This window comes from Camellia sinensis, unplaced genomic scaffold (genome assembly GCF_055761805.1).
Source record: "Camellia sinensis isolate YWXY unplaced genomic scaffold, ASM5576180v1 Unanchor1, whole genome shotgun sequence".
Lineage (NCBI taxonomy): Eukaryota > Viridiplantae > Streptophyta > Magnoliopsida > Ericales > Theaceae > Camellia > Camellia sinensis.
Genome location: NW_028128987.1, coordinates 27,710,084 through 27,731,119, shown reverse-complemented (window position 1 = coordinate 27,731,119; position 21,036 = coordinate 27,710,084).

Sequence of the window (21,036 nt, the reverse complement as noted above, 5' to 3'; positions counted from 1 at the left end):
AACCTCGAGCCCGATAGGACGACACTGATAACGACTCCGACTCGTTATCCCCAGAGCCCAGGAAGAAGGGGCGACTTGAAACTACCAGTTCTTCTGAAGAAAGTCCCCGTATAAGGCACAAGCGAAGAAGGAACAGCTCGGACGAAGATCAACATGACCCATTCGTACGACGGATCGCAAAGGCAGTACTACCCAAGAAATTCAAAGCACTGTCATTCACCTTGTACGACGGCAAATCAGACCCCACCAACCACATCCGCCACTACAAGCAAGCCATGACATTGTATGCAGACGACGAGGCCCTCATATGCCGAATATTTCCCAGCAGTTTGGGACCATTGGCTGTCAGGTGGTATTATAAACTGGAGCCGGCTTCGATCAAAACCTTCCACCAATTACAGAAATCCTTCAGGGCCAGATTCATCACTAACGAGGTCCAGCCAAAACAGGCCGACTCTCTCTGGGCAATGCAAATCCTGCCAGGAGAAACACTAAGAGCATATTCGGCGCGATATTGGGAATGCTTTAATCTTGTTGATGACGCTTGCAATGACTCCATGGCCATCACCGCCTTCAAAATGAGATTACATCCAAATAGTGCCCACCGTAGTTCCTTTAGTAGAAGACCCCCCAAAATGGTCTAGGGGTTGATGAAGAAAGTAGAGGAATACTGCAAAGTGGAAGATGACGCCTTGTGGGTTAAAGCCGGACACATGGCCAACAAAACGGCCCCTCTTGAAACTGCTCAGCCAACAAGTTCCGTACCACCTCAGAGCCCCGAACCACGACAACGGACTAAACGAGACAAGAAACGGGATTCTCGCCGATCAAGGGATCAATGCTCACACCGAGCAAACGAGCAACTGCAAGTTGATAGTAGGTGCACAAATTGCGCCGACAAGAAATATACGGAGCTGTCAGAGCCAATCAGCTCGGTTATGTCCAAAATCCAACATCTTTCATTCTTCAAATGGCCGTCCAAAATGGTGGGACCTCCCGACACGAGAAGGCAGGATAGGCGATGTGACTATCACAAAGATCACGGCCATGATACGGACAGTTGCTATGCTTTGAAAGACCACCTTGAGGAATTGGTGCAAGATGGTCGGCTCCAGCAACATGTCCGAAAGAGCGCAACCAAAATAGTTGCCCTTCGGCAGGATTCACCTCCGCTCAACGTCATTCATATGATATACAGCCTTCCAACGCCTTTTACCGTACACGCAATTCAGTCAACCCCCCAGAAGCAACGCGCACCGACGAAACAGCCGCACGAAGCTCCGAGTATTATCTTCGACGATTCCGATCTTATCGGCATCACACTCCCCCATATTGATCCATTGGTCATTGAACTACACGTAAACCGATTTACCGTTGAACTCGTCCTCATAGACCAGGGGAGCACTTCAGAGGTTATGTATTACAAGACCTTTATCAAACTCAGTTTCAACGAATCAGACCTGTCTCCAGCTCCTCATCCATTATTCGGCTTCAACGAAAATCCAGAGTACTTGTTAGGAAAAATCACACTTCCCGTTCGAGCGGGCTCCCAAACAGTGGATGTGGAATTCGTGGTCGTCAAGCTCCCTTCGCCATATAATCTCATCATGGGGCGAACTTCGTTGTATACTATTCAGGCCCTCCCAAGCACCTATCATCAGCTACTACGATTCCCGACCGAACACGGCATTGAGCAAATTTGTGGTTCCCAGCAATCCACACAAGCATGTTATCTCCTTTCTGGAAAGACACCAACGGAGTCGCAGGTCAACTCCACTGAAGTGCCGAGTCGCAGGTCAACTCCACTGAAGCTACGGAAGCCCTAGGCGATACCAGCAGCAGCTTGCCAAGTCAAATAATCAACGCATTCAGCTGCGTCGCTACACTGGAAGAGTTAATCCTGAAAGCACTTCCAGATGACAAGAAACCGGTTGATGAAAAATTGGGTCCTAACTAAGACGGCCATTATTGAATAGAATTCCATATCAGCTCAGAAATATATCAAGAAAGAGTCTACCACAGCCCTGGAACCCAACGCACTTGTAAAAATTCTGTCATTAAACCCGACTTGTGAGGAATGATCCTAGTTCTAAATGATTCGCCATGTACACATTCCACTTTTGAAATGCAAGGATTCTTGTTGAAAAGTTGTAATCCCACCCACTACGAAATATAATTAAAAAGTGCTGTGACGGAAAAAAGTCTCTAGATTCGGAGCCCCATCGGCGCATGACGTCTTTGGGCCGAAAAAGCCTCCGGATTCGGAGCGCCCTTCGTGGATATCACGATTGGCCGATTAAAGCCTCCGGATTCGAAGCCCCATCCGCGCATGACGTCTTTGGGTCGAAAAAGCCTCCGGATTCAGAGCGCCCTTCGTGGATATCACGATTGGCCTAAAAGTCTCCGGATTCGGAGCGCCCTTAGTAGATATCACGATTGGCCTATTAAAGCCTCCAGATTCGGAGCCCCATCGGCGCATGATGTCTTTGGGCCGAAAAAGCCTCTAGATTCGGAGCGGCCTTCGTAGATATCACGATTGGCCGAGTAAAGCCTTCGGATTCGGAGCCCCATCGGCGCATGACGTCTTTGGGCCGAAAAAGCCTCCAGATTCAGAGCACCCTTTGTGGATATCACGATTGGCCGACTAAAGCCTCCGGATTCGCAGCCCCATCGACGCATGACGTCTTTGAAAAAGTCTCCAGATTCGGAACGCCCCTCGTGGATATCACGATTGGCTAATAAAAGCCTTCGGATTCGAAGCGCCCTTCGTGGATATCATGATTGGTCAACTAAAGCCTCCGGATTCGCAGCCCCATCGACGCATGACGTCTTTTCGCCGAAAAAGTCTCCGGATTCGGAGCGCCCCTCGTGGATATCACGATTGGCCGATAAAAGTCTTCGGATTTGGAGCGCCCGTCATGGATATCATAATTGGCCGATTAAAGCCTCCGGATTCAGAGCCCCATCAACACATGACATCTTTGGGCCGAAAAAGCCTCCGAATTTGGAGCGCCCTTCGTAGATATCACGATTGGCCTAAAAGTCTCCGGATTCGGAGCGCCCTTCGCGGATATCACGATTGGCCAATTAAAGCCTCCGGATTTGAAGACCCATCGGCACATGACGTCTTTGGGCAAAAAAAGCCTCCGGATTCGGAGCCCCATCGGCGCATGACGTCTTTAGGCCAAAAAAGTCTCCGAATTCAGAGCACCCCTCGTGGATATCACTATTGGCCGATTAAAGCCTCCGGATTCGGAGCCCCATCGGCGCATGACATCTTTAGGCCGAAAAAGCCTCCGATTTCGGAGCGCCCTTCATGGATACCACGATTGGCCAAAAAGCCTCCGGATTCGGAGCCCCATCGACACATGACATCTTTGGCCGATAAAGCCTCCAAATTCGGCTGACCAGATAATGTCCCGTCGGACGACGCTCAAGGGCCGTATGAAAAAATGCTTAATTAAAGCAGGGATAAGATCCTTATTCGAGCATTACAACGAGAAAAGATGCTTAATCGAAATAAGATGCTTAATTAAGAACGAGATATATAAACTTTTAAAATAACACATTTTATTCGATTAAACAGTAATTACAAAAACGCAATCCACGTTCGAGCATACAATATCTATCTTCATATGGCATCGCCTTCGTCGTCACCCTTCTCAAACTTCGAAGGCGAAAAAGGGGAAGTGGTTGCGTTGGTACAGCGGCAGCACCGAATCAGCGCCCACTGCTCGAAGAGCATCCACAGCTTGAAATGCTTTGACCTAACCGCGCTTGAATCCATGATGTTCACACCGGCGAGACAATCACCCTCGAGGTGGAAAGCTTTGACACCATAGACAACGTCAAAGCCAAGATCCAAGACAAGAAAGGAATTCCCCACGAAAACAGTAAAACTCAACGGTCGCAGCGCTACGTCGGCCTCATTTCTGGGTCGCGGTTACGGAGAACTTCCCCGTTGCTGTTTCTCCCTTCGGGGTGATCTGCTTCGACAACTTGGGAGCTGACGTTTTTCCCATTCTTTGAACGCCCTACCTCTCGCACAGGTGGGTTCTCTGCTACGATTCATTGCAGTATGAAGCTCAGCCAAAGTTCGAGCTTCTCCTCTGCTGATTGAAGGAAACTCCATTTGACATTCACACTTATCTAACCCCACGTAGCGCAATTGTTTTAAATTGAGTCTAAACACAATAAGTGAAGTTACTAACACAAAGAGTCCGAGGCGATTTATTTCTAATCCTTGCAGTGACCCCGGGGCGATTTCATTAAACACTGAACTCCAAAAGACAGACGCCGATCGATATTGGCCACAGCCATTCCATGTACTAATTTTCGATTTTTCGAAGTTAAAATGGCCCAATTATCTAAACGGCAACTAAAGGTGGGCTGACAGTCTCCGGATTCAAAGCCCCATCGGCGCACAACGTCTTTGGGCCGAAAAAGCCTCCGGATTCGGAGCGCTCTCGGCGCGTGACATCTTCGAAGTCGAAATACACGTGTGCTGAATAAAAATTACAACGAAACAAAGTTGAAATAGGCAAAATTGAAATAAACAATGTACTATTCAAATTAGATTGTTCAAGCCGTATAAACGTAATACGTGCGCACATTCGGAATAAAATGTGTACTAATATAAAATGCGTAATAAGTGCATTACAAATTAGGAACTAAGCATTTTATTAAAATCAGCTAATAAATACATAATTTCACTTTCAATCTACATAATCATTACAAGGTTTTCTTCGATTCGACGGCTTCTTCATCATCACTCTTCTCAATTTCGAAAGTAGAGAAGGGTAAATCATTCTGTTGGTACGACGGAAATGCCGAATCTAACCTTGCCGCCTGGAGATTCTCAACTTGCCGAAGTGCCTTGCCTTGCCGAAGTGCCTTGATCCAACCGTGCTTAAATCCCCGAGTTTCACATCGGCAGACTTCTTCGACGAGTTTCTCCTTGGTCTTCTGAATCCCGACCTTTCGGCCGTCATGGAAGCCTTTTTCATAAGCCGTAGCCCTCGCAGTCTCAATCGCGAACATGCTAGCCGTATTACGATCGGCGATCGCATCACTAATCAACCTTTGAGTAACCCTGTCTTCGACAACCGGGTTGGGGTGGTTAGTTGCTTGGGGCCCGGCAAACTTGTGTGGACGCGCCTTCGGGCTTTATGCCACCACAGTTCGGACTCCCTTTTGTGTCACGGTTCTTAGTCTAAACCAAAGAGACCAAATCCGGCAAATCGTTTTGAGAAAACAGATTTTTAGAAAAGAAGTGCCAAACATGGACTGTTTTGCCAGATACAGAGCCGCCACCTAAATATTTTTTAATGGGGGAATTTAGGAAACCCTGACTCGTTTGCCTAAGGCCACGTGTCCGTCATTACCAAAGTTGTCTCGGCTCGGGAAGTTGGATACGATTGGGGAAGGTCAGCTATGAGCACCCACTCTCGCCCGATCCGAAGATCGGCCTCTACTAACCATGATATCCAATTTTGAAAACGTTTATGTGTTCTTATTCCAGTTAATTAGCTAGAATTACTATGTGATACGCACAACAAAACAAGTATAGACTAGATCGCCTAATTTAAAACAAAGCATCGCATATTCGTTTGTTTGGAAAATGTTTTGAAATTTACTACTTGCGAGTAGGCTAAAACACGGATTTTGATGAGTTGTTCCAACTCAAGCAATCCAACCTTCACCCACAGGCATTCAAGCAGTTCATATCACATAAGCATCTAGCCACATGGTAAGCATGCTGTCATGTTAACATTCACACTCGTGCGAGATGCTAAAGCACAAAATACTTACAGTGTACTCCAAGCCAAAACAAAGAACTCGTTAGCAATCAATGTATGATCCAAGTCCATGTTAAGTGCCTAATGCAACGCATACAGAATACAATTAGGATAGGCTCAGCTAATCCTAGGATGGCATGTGAAATGCAACCATTTGATGCACATATTCAAGTTAGATTTGAAATACTTATGAAGTTAGTATGATGCGCCGAGCCCGGTGCATGCAATGCTGATGAATGATGCACGCATGCATAGCATAAGGTATGCTAAATTAAATATGCCCAAATACTAACCATCAAAGCAGGTAAGTAAAAGGGAGAAAGAAGTGGGGGTTGGAAAACATGCACACACGCACCCACACTTATTACAAATTTGCCCTCGCTTGGAGGGACCGAAAGAATAATACAGATTTAACTACCCTACAAGCTAATTAAATATTATAGACCAATTAAACTAGTTAAGCAAATTAACTAATTTAATAAAACAGTAAACAGCCTCGGGAAGAGGGCCCAATGCAATGCGTGCTCGGCTCCGCTCGGAAGTCCACTGCCATGCACAAGTTGCCTCTGTCCACGCTGTTTTCCTTCTCTGATCATTGCAAAATTTCCAAGGTGCACTCTATGAACCCTGTGGGATACCACCGGCCAAGGGAAACGGTCACCAGCCAAAGGAAATGATCACCAGCCACTGGTTAAGCTATCGGCCACCAATTGTTGGTCGGTCGGCACTAAAGATGGTCGGCTAGCCAAATCTTCCTACAGAATCCTGTTTTGACAGCAGCAGAGGGCAAAACAAGGCATGGCAAGGCATTCCAAGCAAATGTGTGCACCAACACATCCCTTATCATGTTTATGACTCAAAAGGACATGGTTTTCAGTTCTCAGACCACTAATCGCGTATTTCGATGCGTGATGGCCCAAGAAACCAAGTTATGTACTTTGATTTCAAATGAAATGCACATAAACAAGCAAGGAGCTCAACCTCTATCATACTCAATTCAATAGGCTAAGCATGCATGTCAATGCAATGCAACCTAGACATATGAGCTAGTATGCAACATGAGCAATGCGAACAAGCATACAAGGCATGTGACAATCATGCTAACCAATAAGTATGCCAAATACAATGGGGATGTTCAAGCATGCAAGCAAGCATGTGACTTCATTCAATCATGCCACAACACATGGAGCAAACATGTTAGACAACCTAAACATGTGACAACACACAAGTATGCAACAACACACAAGGTGAGCATGCAACAACATACGAACTATGGACTTAAACTAATTTCGGCAATTCTATACTAAGCCCAAAACAGTGGCCAATATGCTCAAGAATGAAGGCAAAATGACATGTAAACATGCATGCACACAAGGACCAACACTTAGGCATATAGAAACAACTCTCAAGCACACTTAAGAGAATGCAAACATGGACAAATGGCATGCATTATAAGCTCTGAAAGTCATGTTAAAGAATGTGCCAAACCAATCTACAATGCAAGCTAGGCATGCCACCAAGCCCAAGGACTTAAACCATGGCCATATGACATATAACGCAAATGACCAAAATGAACTAAAACAGTCCTAAATCATGCAAAAGTAAGCCCCAAAAACCACTTAGATGGCATCTAAATGCTCTAATCCTAGAGGCATACACAATGGCACAAACATGGAGCAAGAAACACCAACCTTTTAAAGCATGAAAGGGGCATCAAATGCAAGCATACGAGCGTATCATGAGGACTGAAATGACATGACAAGTGGTTCCAAACCACTAAAATGATGCAAGGATGGCATGCTAGAGGGGTCAATGCTTAGGGCATACAAGAGAGGTTACATGGTAGTTATACAAAGCAAAGCATGGATAACCCAAATGACCAAAAATAGACCTTTAGCATGCTAAAACAAGCATAAAAGCTTCACAAAGCTAAGCCAAAAACATGCTAGAAACAAGGCTCAAAGCACAAGGCATGTAAGACAATTCATGGCATTACAAGACATGTATGCTAAGCAAGCATGGTGTAGCTAAACCAACTCACAACAATGCTATATCATGGCAAGACAAGCATAAAAAATAGTTAAGGCATGGCCAACATGCACTTAAACAAGGTGCTCTCTAATGAGACTTAAATGGCCATTATTGAAGACAACAAGGAGAGGGGGTGGCCCTCTCCTTCTTAGGACCTCAAGGCACCATCCTCACCACTGAAATCCCTCAAGATTTCAGTGGTGAGGAGGCCCAAACAAGGTGGTCCCAGAGCTCAACCAAAATGGCACAAAATGGGGCCAAACAAGACCTAAGAGGGGTTAAACAACCCCAAAGCTTAAAACACTCTTAAACAACTATTTAGAGAAGGAAAAAACAAGACTTTTATATGTTATACATAAAGTCTAAAAACAGTTGCAAGGTAGGTGAAAAAGCTATGCAAAAATGGAGAAAAAAAGGGTAAGATTGTTACCCTTGTAGACCCTCTTCAAGAATGATGCTCCAGCAGCTTCTTCAAGCTCAAAACCACCCAAAAACACCAAGAACAGCCTTCTGGTCCCTCAGCAACCAAGAGAAGGTATAGGACTAGGTGTTTGTGTGCAATAGTAAGACTAAGCACACACACAAGGCAAAAAGAGAGAGAGATATAGAGATGGAATAGATACAAACTCAAACCTTAATCTCGGAGCTCCTCTGAAAAAATTTGGTAACCCTCATGGAGGGAGAAGAGGCTCCCTCTTATAGACAATCCCTCTTGTAAAGCTTTCCAAACAAGCTAGTCAAGAGGGAGATCCCTCCATACACGTGTATGGAGGGGAGCAAAGTGTATGCCAGCTAGCACAGCTGGCATAAAAATATCTGCAAAAGCAGACGAACAGTGGTCGGCCAGCCAAAAATGCAATTTGACCAAAATAGATGGCCGGTCGACTATCTAGAGTGCCAGTCGGCCAAACATTTGGCCGATGGCAACAAAACATAGCCGGTGGCCTCAATCCATGGCCGGTGGAGTGTGGGGATGGCCAACAAGCCATTCCCTACCCTCCAAAGCAAAAACACAAGTGTTTGGTGCAAAACCAAACACAAAATAGTCAAGTCGAGAGATCCTGAGGCAAGGCGCATAGCCGAGACCTCCGGGAACTCAAGACGAACACAAACAAGGATGATCACCGAGTGGCCATTCCCTACCCTCCAAAGCAAAAACACAAGTGTTTGGTGCAAAACCAAACACAAAATAGTCAAGTCGAGAGATCCTGAGGCAAGGCGCATAGCCGAGACCTCCGGGAACTCAAGACGAACACAAACAAGGATGATCACCGAGTGTTCAAACGGTGATGTCCAAGTCTTGAGGACGGTCAAAAATAGGGTGTTTACAACTTGATTTTCCCTAGCTCACGCTCGGCCTTCTCGGCGCGAGCTTCTAACTTCCGAATGCGTTCATCTCTCTGTTCTATGTCGCGGCGAGCGGCGCGGAGACGCATGCCGATCTCATAAGCCATGTACAATCCCCTCACCGCCCCGTGAACGCCTTCACGAAACACTTCGAAGTTCGGCCGCCCTACCATCGACTGCTGAACTTCGGGTGGAAAAATCTGTTGAGCAAACTCGACTGCCACATTTGGATCTCGAATGATCGAATCCGCCTCTGTCATTGGTCTATTACCTACGAAGACCGCGAAACTTAATGGACGAGGAGTCACGTCGGATTCCCTTCCAGGACGAGGTTGAGGAGACTTACACTGTGGCTGTTTGTCCCTCCTGGGCGACCTACTTTGACGATGAGGAGATTGGTGTCCCTCCCGATCCCTCGAAGTCCTACTGCCCACACGCGAAGGTTCACCGCTTCGACTCATGGCACCTCCCAACTCAGCTAGCGTCTTCACTTCACCTCTGCTATTGAAGAAAAGCTTATTTGACATTCGCACTTGTTTAATCTTCTTCCAAGTGCTGGATTGAGTTGCTGACTGAGCACATAAATAGGACCCTCGTTCACGAAGTACACGCCCATTTATTCCCTACGATGGCAGCACCTCCGAGGCAATCTCATTAATATTAAAGCGTCAACAACCCAGCGCCGACTGAGTCATATGCCCCAATCGCCCATCCACCACTGATAATCGGCATTCTACGATCATGAACCAGTCGGGGCAAGGGCCGATTCATCAATCTAGATAGTTTGAGTGCCTCAGCCGTTCCACGAATCGATTCTCTACAAGATCCATAAGTAACATGTTAATCGGTGTTCTACGATCATGAACCAGCTGGGGCAAGGGCAAATTCATCAATCTAGACGGCTTGAGTGCCCCAGCAGTTCCACGAATCGATTCTCTACAAGATTCATACGTAACGTGTTAATCGGTGTTCTACGATCATGAACTAGCTAGGGCAAGGGCAGATTCATTAATCTAGACGGCTTGAGTGCCCCAGTCGTTCCACGAATCGATTCTCCAGTATAAGATTCATCAATAATGTGTTTATCGGCGTTCTACGATCATGAACCAGCTGGGGCAAGGGCAGATTCATCAATCTAGACTGCTTGAGTGCCCCAGCTATTCCACGAATCGATTTATCTGAACAGTAGTCATAAATTCATTTTGTTTATGATTAAATCAGATCCCTAATTTTAATCGGCTGATTAAGTCTGCCGTCTTACGTAAGCTTGACATTTTGTCCTAACTGCTGATTCTCTTAACTATATACTCATACAGCAAACAATACGAGAAATAATTTGAGAGCATATAAAATTTTCATTCATAAATTGGGCGCTAGCAGTGAGCATTTTACATATGAAAATCCAAAAAAGACGGAAGTCAACTAACAAAAAGCATACATTGCAATTGAGTAAAGCCTAACAAAACTAGAATGTCACCCAAATCAAGTCTCAGGATCAGACTCAAGCGGCTCAACGTCCACTTGCTTGTATGGAATTGGCATGGCCAATGTAACTCCAGCGGCAGCAAGGGCTTTGAGCCAGCCATGTCTGAATCCCCGATTCTCAAATTTGGGGACTTCTTCTACGTAGTCATCAAAAGCGGCGCTCTTCCCAGCCTCGAACGCCGCAGAAGCCTCAAATTCGACTTTTTCCTTGGCCTGCTTCAACCCTTCCAACTTGGCCTCCAGTTTTGCAAGCGCCTCCTTGGCTACTTGAGTGATTCCTCGCTCACGTTTGCCCTCTCCTTGGTGTCAGACCTGAGTTGATCAGCAATCTTGGCCCTTTCCTTCTCAGCCTCTGCCCGTGCACTTTCCATTGCAGCCCTCATTGCCTCAAACTCTGCCCTGCTCCTTTGGCCATCAACTTCCGATTGCAAACGGCCAATCCTTTCAATAGCGTCACGCTGGCGTCGGCCTAATTCGGCGATCCTTCCTATTGTCTGCAAAACAAAGGATCGTCACATTCCAAGAAACATCGAATGCAAACCAAAAGATCATCACATTCCAAGGATAAACATTACCAAAAAGGTCGACTGAGCAGCTAATGCTACCGTTGCCAAGTCCGGCTCGGCACGAAAGCTCGCCATGTCAGCTGGCAAGGAGACCACGGCAGCCAAGCTCAATGCCACAGCTGGATCTTTCAAAGCCGACACTTCGGAGGAGATCGGCATGTTTTTTATCTTTGGTTCAATGATGAAAGGAGCAACCACAGTCGACTCCTCAAAGCGTGGCCGCTTATCAACAAGGCCGTCTTCGGAGCCGCCCTTGTCCTCGGCGCTTCTTTTTTCGCCTCGATCCTCCGAAATCAGTAGCTCTTCTGTAATCGGGTGCTCGACATCCTTTTCTGTCTTGACGACGACAACCTAGGCCGATTCCTCTACAACAGTAGGTTGAACAGATTCAGTCGGGACAAATCCAAAACGGATGGCCTCGGCCTTTTTTCGGGCAGCCATGCGTTCGGCGTTCCTCTTCCGAGCCATTTGCGTAAGATTTTCCCCAGCCATATCTTTAGAGTAATCGCCGAGAAGGTCTCCCAAGTTCGAAAAAATATCTTCAAAGGCGTCCCCTCGGCCTGATGTAGATAGAGGGTCAGAATAGTTCAATCCGGCTTCCTCAAAGGCCGAATTAATCGCTTCGTCAACTTCCGCGGCTAACCGGTCCAAATCCTCAGCAATTTGTTCGGCCACTTGTTCTTCCACGTATTCAGAATCAGATGACTCTAAACCGATCTGCCTCAAGTTTTTGAAGCTGGGGAAGATGAGGGCAGCAAGTTAATCGTTGCCTTACGCGATCGGAATGTTGTCTGCCGCCGAGAACGTTGTGTAAGTCGGCTCGTACCACAGGAGAATGTGGGCTGCCCTCTCTTGTTTTCGAAGGTTTGGACGGCCAACAAACTATAGTGCAATTGTGATTTCTGCGAACACGACGTCGTCGTCTGAAACCAACACTTTTTTCAAATCGCTGCCTGCACAAACAAAACGATAAGATGAACATAGTGCTGAATACATATACATGCAAATATGAAGACCAAAGTGATCTAATCGGCCACCTGGTTCACCTTTTTTCCTCGGCACCGAGTCTAGACGATCTTCGCTTTCACCAAACTCCCAGTTGCCGCGGACAACGACCATTACGTCGTCGACACGCTTGCCAGAGCTGGTAGTCACTAAGTGATGATCAGTATCCTTAGCTCTAAGAAAGTAGCGCCCTAGCCGGCCAGTAGATTTGGCAAGGGCGTAACAGTGCCGAATGGCAGGAATACCTAAATTGGTCCTAAAAAGACGATTTAGTTCTACGATCCCCATTATGATACGAAAGAAATTGACGTTGGGCTGGGAAGGGATCAGACCCCAGTATCTAAGAACGGCCCTCAAAAATGGGTGAAGAGGAAAGCGGACTCCGCCCTCAGCAATTGATAAGAGAGGAAAGACGATTGTGCTCTCATTTTCCCTCTGCATATCAGTGATGTTGTCTGCCAAAAGTGACAAATGGACGTCATCAGGGATGGAGAAGTGGCGTCGAAAGCCGGAGATTCGATCTGCCGAAAGGAGCTCTTTCAGATGTTTTGCCATTCTTTTTAAGCCAAACCCAAGGTTTACTGAAAGTTAAAAGCCAATAAGGAAGCGAGATCAAAAATGAAGGAGAAGAAGACTTACAGGAGATAAAGCGAGAAACGAGTTGTAGAAGCCGCGAAGAGATAGAGTTGCACTGGAGGGCGAGCAAGATATCTTTTGAACATTCAGGACATACACTCGAAGAGGCAATTTCAAATCATATTAAATGGAAGCAGTGTACGAAGGGGCGGGAAAGTGTTACGATGACTAAGAAGTGTGTGCGCATTCTGACACGCATTGGGAAGAGGGTTAACCGTCGAATTTTTGACTTCTCAGGCTAAAAGCCAAACACGCCGACTAACTGATGATAGCAGAGTGTTTGGGGGGTAATTGTGGGAGCTGGATTTTATTAGATCCATAGGGACGGATGAGCGTGTCCGGTCCAAAACGTAACCTGTATTCAACATATACCCTAGCCAGTTAAGGAGCCGAATAAAATAACCAGTATCCCAGCCAATAGAACTGACACCGAGTAGAGTTACATATGACGGAACAATGATAGGCCCAGCCCAAAGGCCCAAAGAAAATACTATAAATATGGGATCATCCATCAGAGAGTGGCAGGTGAGAATTGTTGTGCTTAATTTAGAATATAAGTAATCTTGAGTGTTGAGACTGACTTGTCCGTCGAAGTGCTAATTCCGACACCCCCGACCGGAGTGTTTATTCCTATTCAGGTGACTATCAGCGGATCACAAGCATCCCCCAGGATCATAAGAATATCTCCAAGCCACTTCTCCACAATTATTAATGATAACATTTTAGCTAATATTCAGTCATGGTCATGCAAAAGCTTTTGTTTGGCCGTCAATTCCATGATTTTATACTTTTCTGTTTAACTTTGTAAACTACTCTCTCTCCCCACTAAATATGATTTTTTTTTTTTTTATGTTAGTCAGCACACCCTTGAATGCCTTCATGTTTGCTTTTCCTTCATGTAGCCTGAATGTGTAATTGAATGACTTCCTTCTTGGTTCTAATAAACAAGGTTCTAGCATCAACCTCCAGCCATAAATCTATAAGATGAATCTAAACTCGTACGTTGTCAAGTGACACCATTAGCATTGAATGCTATGATATTCCAATCTAACTTTTTGACCATTAATCCTGTGTCTATAGAACAGAGGAATTCAAGGATTTCTGAGGATTTGTCCTACCCCTTTTTATGTTCAGGAGATTTAGGTGCTCTTGCTTTCTTGGTTTTGGTTCCACTTTATTTTTAGCAGTTCTTTCTGGCTATTTGATTCTGTCCAACTGTCCCAAACTTCTTACTAAATTTCACATTGAAAAATAATGAAATATTAGAGTAAAGTATTAGAAATGTGCCCTTATATTGGTCTTTGTTTTGTTGAGTGGCTTCTAGTTTCTAACCATAATATTCTTTTCTTTCAAATACATTAATAAAATGGACTGAAATCTAGCTATGCTCTCTTTTGTTTTATAGTATGATATCACTTATCATAAGAATGTGTGCACTTTGTTAATTTTAGTTGGGAAATACTATTCACCTTCTTTCAGTATTTTCTTTTCTTTTTGAGTATCAATATTAAAAACTCTTCGACTTCTATTTATGGAGATACTGCAATTGTAGTAGGCCTCGGCCTATCCGTCCTATAAAACCAAAACCGCAACCCAGTTACAAGGACTATCATCATCTACATTCCAAGAACCTAATTTTGCATTGGGATCTTGAAGGTCAGCTTTGAAGGCTGTCAAGCCCAGAACATCATCGTTTAGAGATGGATTCAAAGATCTCACAGAAATAGGAAATAGAAGCATCACAATTACTAATAACAGACTAAACAACTTCATTTCTAATCTTCAGCTAGAAACAAACATTAATCAGTTTTCTCAATCTTCCATCAAAGATTATGCATTTTCTAACCTCAAATACAAGCTGTATCTACACACACACACACACACACACACACACACACACACAAAAAAAAGTAAGGGTCTACCGAACGAACTAAGAACAGTCCCCAATATACAGAACAAGAGAATGAAGGCATTGCTTGATTTTGCGATGAAACCCAACTCAAAGAGAAAAATGGAGATGAAAATAAAGCTGAAACAGAGCTAAAATAATTGATATCGAACTTTTTAAAGCAAAACCTAACTTTATGTGTGTGTGTGTGTGGGGTTGCTTCTAACGGCTAGAAATTGAGAACCAAACAGAGCTTGACAAAAAAAAATGTGAAAAGAAGGTAGAGAAGACTAGAATGAAGCACAACAAAACAGGTACATTAGCAGCTAAAAAAAGCCAAGAAACCAAAAGGCACAAGCTAAAACAGATACGAATCTTTGAAGGTAAAAGGGTTTTGAAAACCCTAAAAAAGTACCGATTCAAGCTTGGATGAGCTGTGAAGGACCAAGGGTGAAGAAAAAGAAAAAGAGTTCGATCTAGGAATTACAAAATGATGAGAGCTCAGTACTTGAAGTACCAGAAAGCAAGAACACGAATGAATAGAGTCCTAATCCTAAATGGAGTGAATATGTGTATGGAAGAGAGAGAGACGGGGGGGAATCTGAACATACCTGAGATTTTTTCCAGACCGAAGAGAAGAGAAGAAGCAGTCTCGTCGTCAAACCGTTGATCCATCGAACCAGTTTCGAATCGTCGAGTATTGCTGTTGTCGAACCAATCTCGCTGAACCGTTGATCACGCCACCATCGATCGTTCCCCTTCGAAATCTCATGCCGCTGGAACACCAGTCTCCCTTTCGAACCCCCCTTCTCCCTTCTCTTCTAGGCTATTCGATTTTCAACTTTCTATCTTCTTTTTACAACCCAAATAGAAGCCAAACAGTTTGTATATATTCTGATTAAAAAAAAAATTCTAATATATTTTTGGTCATCGGCGCCACATCCTACTAGTCGATTGGTTCAATAACCCTAGCAACCAAAGAGAAGAGAAGAGAAGGGAAGAGATGAGATGATCACCCTAGCAATTGATTTGGCCTTCATCATCATCAGATAGAGAGAGATTGAAAGCCTTGTGATATTCCATTCTGAAGGCAAAATAGTTATTTTGGGAAAAAATATTGGTGCCCCAAATTTCATTTTGGCACTTTTTTTTTTTTTTTATTTATCATACAATTCACGACATGCATTGTGCGTCATGAAAAAATAATACTTTTAGTAACAGGCGATGTGTGCATCATAAAAAGTGTAATACTTTTAACGGTGGGCGTTGTGTGCATCGTGAAAAGTATTCACTTTTTACGGCTAGCATATGTGCATCATGTATAATTAATGTATTAATGGCACGACATATGCACGTTGTAGAAAGTTTTATTATTTACGGCGTACATTGCAAGCCGTAAAAAAATCATCGTTATTACCATTCACGGCCTACGCAATAGACATGCTATGGTTGGAAAAGTATTTACGATGTGCAAAAAAAGCAAGTTGTAAAAGTGAGAAACTACGGCGTGCATTTATTGTATGTCGTTGATGTGGTACCATAAAAAGTCAATTTTCTTGTAGTGCTTTATGGAGCTCATGAATCGAGTGTTCAAACACTATCTTGACGAGTTCGTCATTGTCTTCATTAACGACATTCTCATATACTCCAAGTCACCAAAGGACCATGAGCACCACTTGCAAGCAATTCTATAGACACTATGTGATCACAAATTTTATGCCAAGTTGAAGAAATGCGAATTTTGGATCACTAGGGTACACTTCCTCAGTCACGTCATTAATAAGCCCCAAAAAGTTGCAATGATCGTGGAATGGCTACAACCTACTACCGTGTCTGAGATTCGAAGCTTCTTGGATCTAGCAGACTAGTACCGATGCTACGTGCAAGATTTCTCAAAGATAGCATCACCCTTGACCCAGCTAACTCAGAATAATGCACCCTTTAAATGGACTAACAAATAGGAATATTGCTTCCAAGAGTTAAAAAATAGACTGGTGTCAGCTCCTATACTAGCACTCCCTACGGGAGTAGATGGGTTTGTAATTTATAGTGATGCCTCATACAATGGTTTGGGTTGCATTCTTATGAAAAACAAAAAAGTCATTGCATATGCCTCACATCAACTAAAGACTCACGAGAAGAACCACTCGACCCACGACCTAGAATTAGCCGCAGTAATCTTTGCCCTCAAAATTTGGCATCACTATCTCTATGGAGTAACCTGCAAGATTTACACTGATCACAAGAGTCTTAAATATCTATTTACACAGAAAAAACTAAATATGAGGCAACGACGATGGCTAGAATTTATGAAAGACTACGATATAAAGACCCATCACCATCTAGGCAAAGCTAACGTGGTAGCAGATGCGTTAAGTTGAAAGACTATCAGAAGTTTGGCATGTACCCTCGTCTCCCGCAAGATCAATGGACTGCTCACCAACATAATCGTGGAACCTACATTGATTGAAGAAATTAGAGCACGCCAATGTGAAGATAAACTTAAGAAGAAAAAATATAAGAAGCAAAGAAGTTTGCCCGATCCTGATTTCACTATAAGTAATGGGATGCTAAAATTTCAAAATCAAATTTGCGTGCCCTAATATTCCATAACTCATAACTCGAGGTTTACGGCTCACCTTGCAATACGCAGATGTATCACGATTTAAAGGAACACTACTGGTGCACAGGAATTAAAAGAGACATAGCAACCCACATCTCCAAGTGCATGCATTGTCAACATGTTAAAGCAGAGCATCAGAGACCAACAGAAACGTTGCAACCACTCTTTATTCCTGAATGGAAATGAGAGCACATTACTATGGACTTCGTGGTTGGGCTACTACAGCTAGTCTTGCAAAATGATGCAATATGGGTTATAGTAGACTGATTGACAAAGTCAGCGCATTTTCTACCAATCAATATCGCGTACTCCCTCAAGAAGTTTGCTACTTTGTACATCAAGTAAATCATTCGATTGCATGGTATCCTAGTTTCAATCATGTCTGACCGCGATCCCCGCTTCATATCTCACTTCTGGAACAAATTGCAGGAAGCTTTGGGAACAACACTAAAGCTTAGTACTGCTTATCAGCCGCAAACTGATGGACAATCTGAAAGAACAATCTAGACTTTGGAAGATATGTTACATGTCTGCGCGCTAGACCTCAAGGGTACTTGGGATGAGCACCTACCATTGGTGGAATTTGCCTATAACAACAGTTACCAAGCAAGCATTGGAATGTCACCATACAAAGCACTAGATGGAAGGAGGTGTCGATCACCTCTGTTTTGGATAGAAGTTGGAAATAGAAAGTTATTACGCCCTGAAATCGTACAAATAACAAGTGATAAAATTCAACTCATCCAACAGCGAATTCGCACTACCTAGAGTCGCCAAAAAAGCTATGTAGATACACAAAGGCAGGAATTGGAATTCCGAATAAAAGATCATGTTTTCCTCAAGATCTCACCAACAAGAGGGGTTATTTGATTTGGAAAATGAGAAAAGTTAAACCCACGTTATATCAGGCCATTCGAGATACTGGAAAGGATTGGTCATGTGGCATATCTCCTTACACTGCCACCTGAACTGTCTAATGTCCATAATGTGTTTCACATTTCGATGCTTCGACAATATGTTCGAGATCTAGAGCGTGTTATCGATTATAAGAACCTAGAAGTTCAAGAAGATCTTTCTTATGAAAAACAACCAATGCAGATTCTCGGTCGTCGTGATCAAGTTCTCCAAAATAAGACTATACCTCTTGTAAAAGTCTTATGGAGAAATCATCGAGTCGAAGAAGCTACGTGGGAAACGGAAAGTCAAATGCGGACCAAATATCCACAACTCTTCGAAAACTAAGGTACGTCAAGTTTGAGGACAAACTTCTATTTAGGAGGGGAGAAATGTGACACCCCAAATATTTAATTAACAACACGTTACTACAAAAAATTAATTAAAAAAAAATACTAACTAAGAATAATAATATAAAATATAAATAATTACGTAGCTGTACATGCTAAGGTGTAATCTAATTCAGCATTGATTTATTAAAAGTGCGATTAATATATTATTTGGGGCGAAAAGAATACAACAACGAAATTATGATAAAAGTTGGGGCCAAAAAGGAAATATGGTGAAAGGTGTGCAATTCGATGGTAACCTAAAGAAAAAGCCACCTGTTAAGCCTATTATGTAGAGGAGTGAATCAGCCAAGAGGATAATAATTAAGGGGTGAGTCACCGTGTAAAGCTCAAGTATATAAGGGAATAATCGAAGGCCAACAAAACAAAATAAAACAAAAAAAAAACAAAAAAAAAACAAAAATTCACAAGAAGAAGGATTAAGGAAAAAGGGCCTTGAAAAGCTAGCGTAAATAGAAAGAAAATAGTAAGAATCAAAATTAAAGTGAGTTATATTATATCTTGAGTTACCATAATATATTTTACATATGTTTTGAGTTACCATAATTTATTTTATATAAGTTTTGTTCTATAACTTATATTTAGATTTCAAGTATGTTAATTATTTTTCTGAACTCCATTTGCTTAAATGACAACCCATGGATATGATTATTTAAATTTTAGAAATTATTTGACAATGATTATATAAATATTTATTTTTGGTAAGTACCACCATGGAAGTCCCATGCTTTGGGGAACTTAAATAACCATTAACCTCTGAGTGGCCATTTTGTGGCCTTCTGTTTATCATGGATCCATTAACCTCTATTCTAATTGTCACTCAAGTGACCTCTGTTCAGTTATATTCTATACCATGGTTATGGTTATTTACCTACATAATTTCTGGATTTTAGTCTTTGTCACTTACATAATTTGTTTATTTAAATTAAGTTATGTTTAATGTTTTAGTTAAATAACTATCCATAATTATTTTACGCCCCTATGCCCTTAGCATAATATCTCTCACTCTGCTATGTGCTTATATCTATTACCCCTTTCAGGTGATGAAATATAAGGAAGGATTATGACCTCGTGTAGTGAACCAGCACCGAACTTGTTGCTGACATCTTTATTTTATTTTTCCTTTTCTTACCTTTTCTTCGTTTTATTGTCTGTCACCGAATAATAAAATAATAAAAGCCAATGGATGAATTTCCTTTTTATTTAAATAGTAGGGTAGTTAATGAAGTTAATTATCTATTTAATTATTTTCTTACTTTTATTTCACTTCCACTTGCGTCACTTAATTGGTTCAATTAGAATTAATAAATAGAGATTCCAGCCTTAAGCATCCGGTGGTTGGGTCATAACAGGTATCCCCGTGCTAATTTTTTTTTTTTAATTAAAATCAATGTATTAGGATTCTTTTGGGTTGTAATTATTTATTTATTTTTTGGATGTATTTTTCCATAGCCATGTAAGAGGAAGTTGTCACCAATACATTTCAAGGCTACCTTAACATGTTGCACCATATTACCAACAAGGCTTCAAGTGGAGCCTACGCACAAAATTGTATGGCTCATTTTTGGACTCACATATATTATGCATGATTTGATGATATGGAAACAGGAGATGGTTTTTCCTCTTACACGATTTTATTCAAAATTAATTGGGTGCCATATTTTAGCTCACATAGGAGGAGATGATTATGAGCTTAGCGAAATTTGCGATCTCTCTATGTAAGTAGAAATATTGTATACCAACTGTGTTTTTTTGGGAACAAAATTTTAAAAGTGTGCTAATGTCAAACCTTGTGCAATCAATGTAGTGAAATGGCCTTTAAGAATGTTGTTACTAACCTCACCAAAGATGAAATCTAATATTTGCTTAATGAATAGGAAGTCATAGAAAAATTGACCAATCTTAAGATCTGATCTGAAGGAAGGACTAATGCCCGACATCATTGTGAGATGGAGACCCATCAAAATTGGGTCAAGGTAGCTCGATGCAAGCTCTATACTATGTTTAACAGCATGCATAATGATCTCACGGGGAAGTTTGAGACAAACTCCATTGCTCATGACATATGGAATCAACTGAATATTACCTATGGAACCACACCTGCAACTGAGTTGCATGCTCTTATTTTGAAATTTGAGCAATTTGGGCTTGAAGCAGAGCTTCTGGGGTTGCACTGCAGCACTATTCTGGTCACCCAAGCAGGGCAGCATCAGGCATTCAGGCCTAAGTGCAATGGACAAGGAAAATATGGTGTTATAACCGGTAACCTTGGTCCTAAGAGAGGTAATGTAAGAAAGCACTGTTGAGGCAAGCACGTTGGAAATAAAAACAAGACCAAAGTCAAGTGCTATAA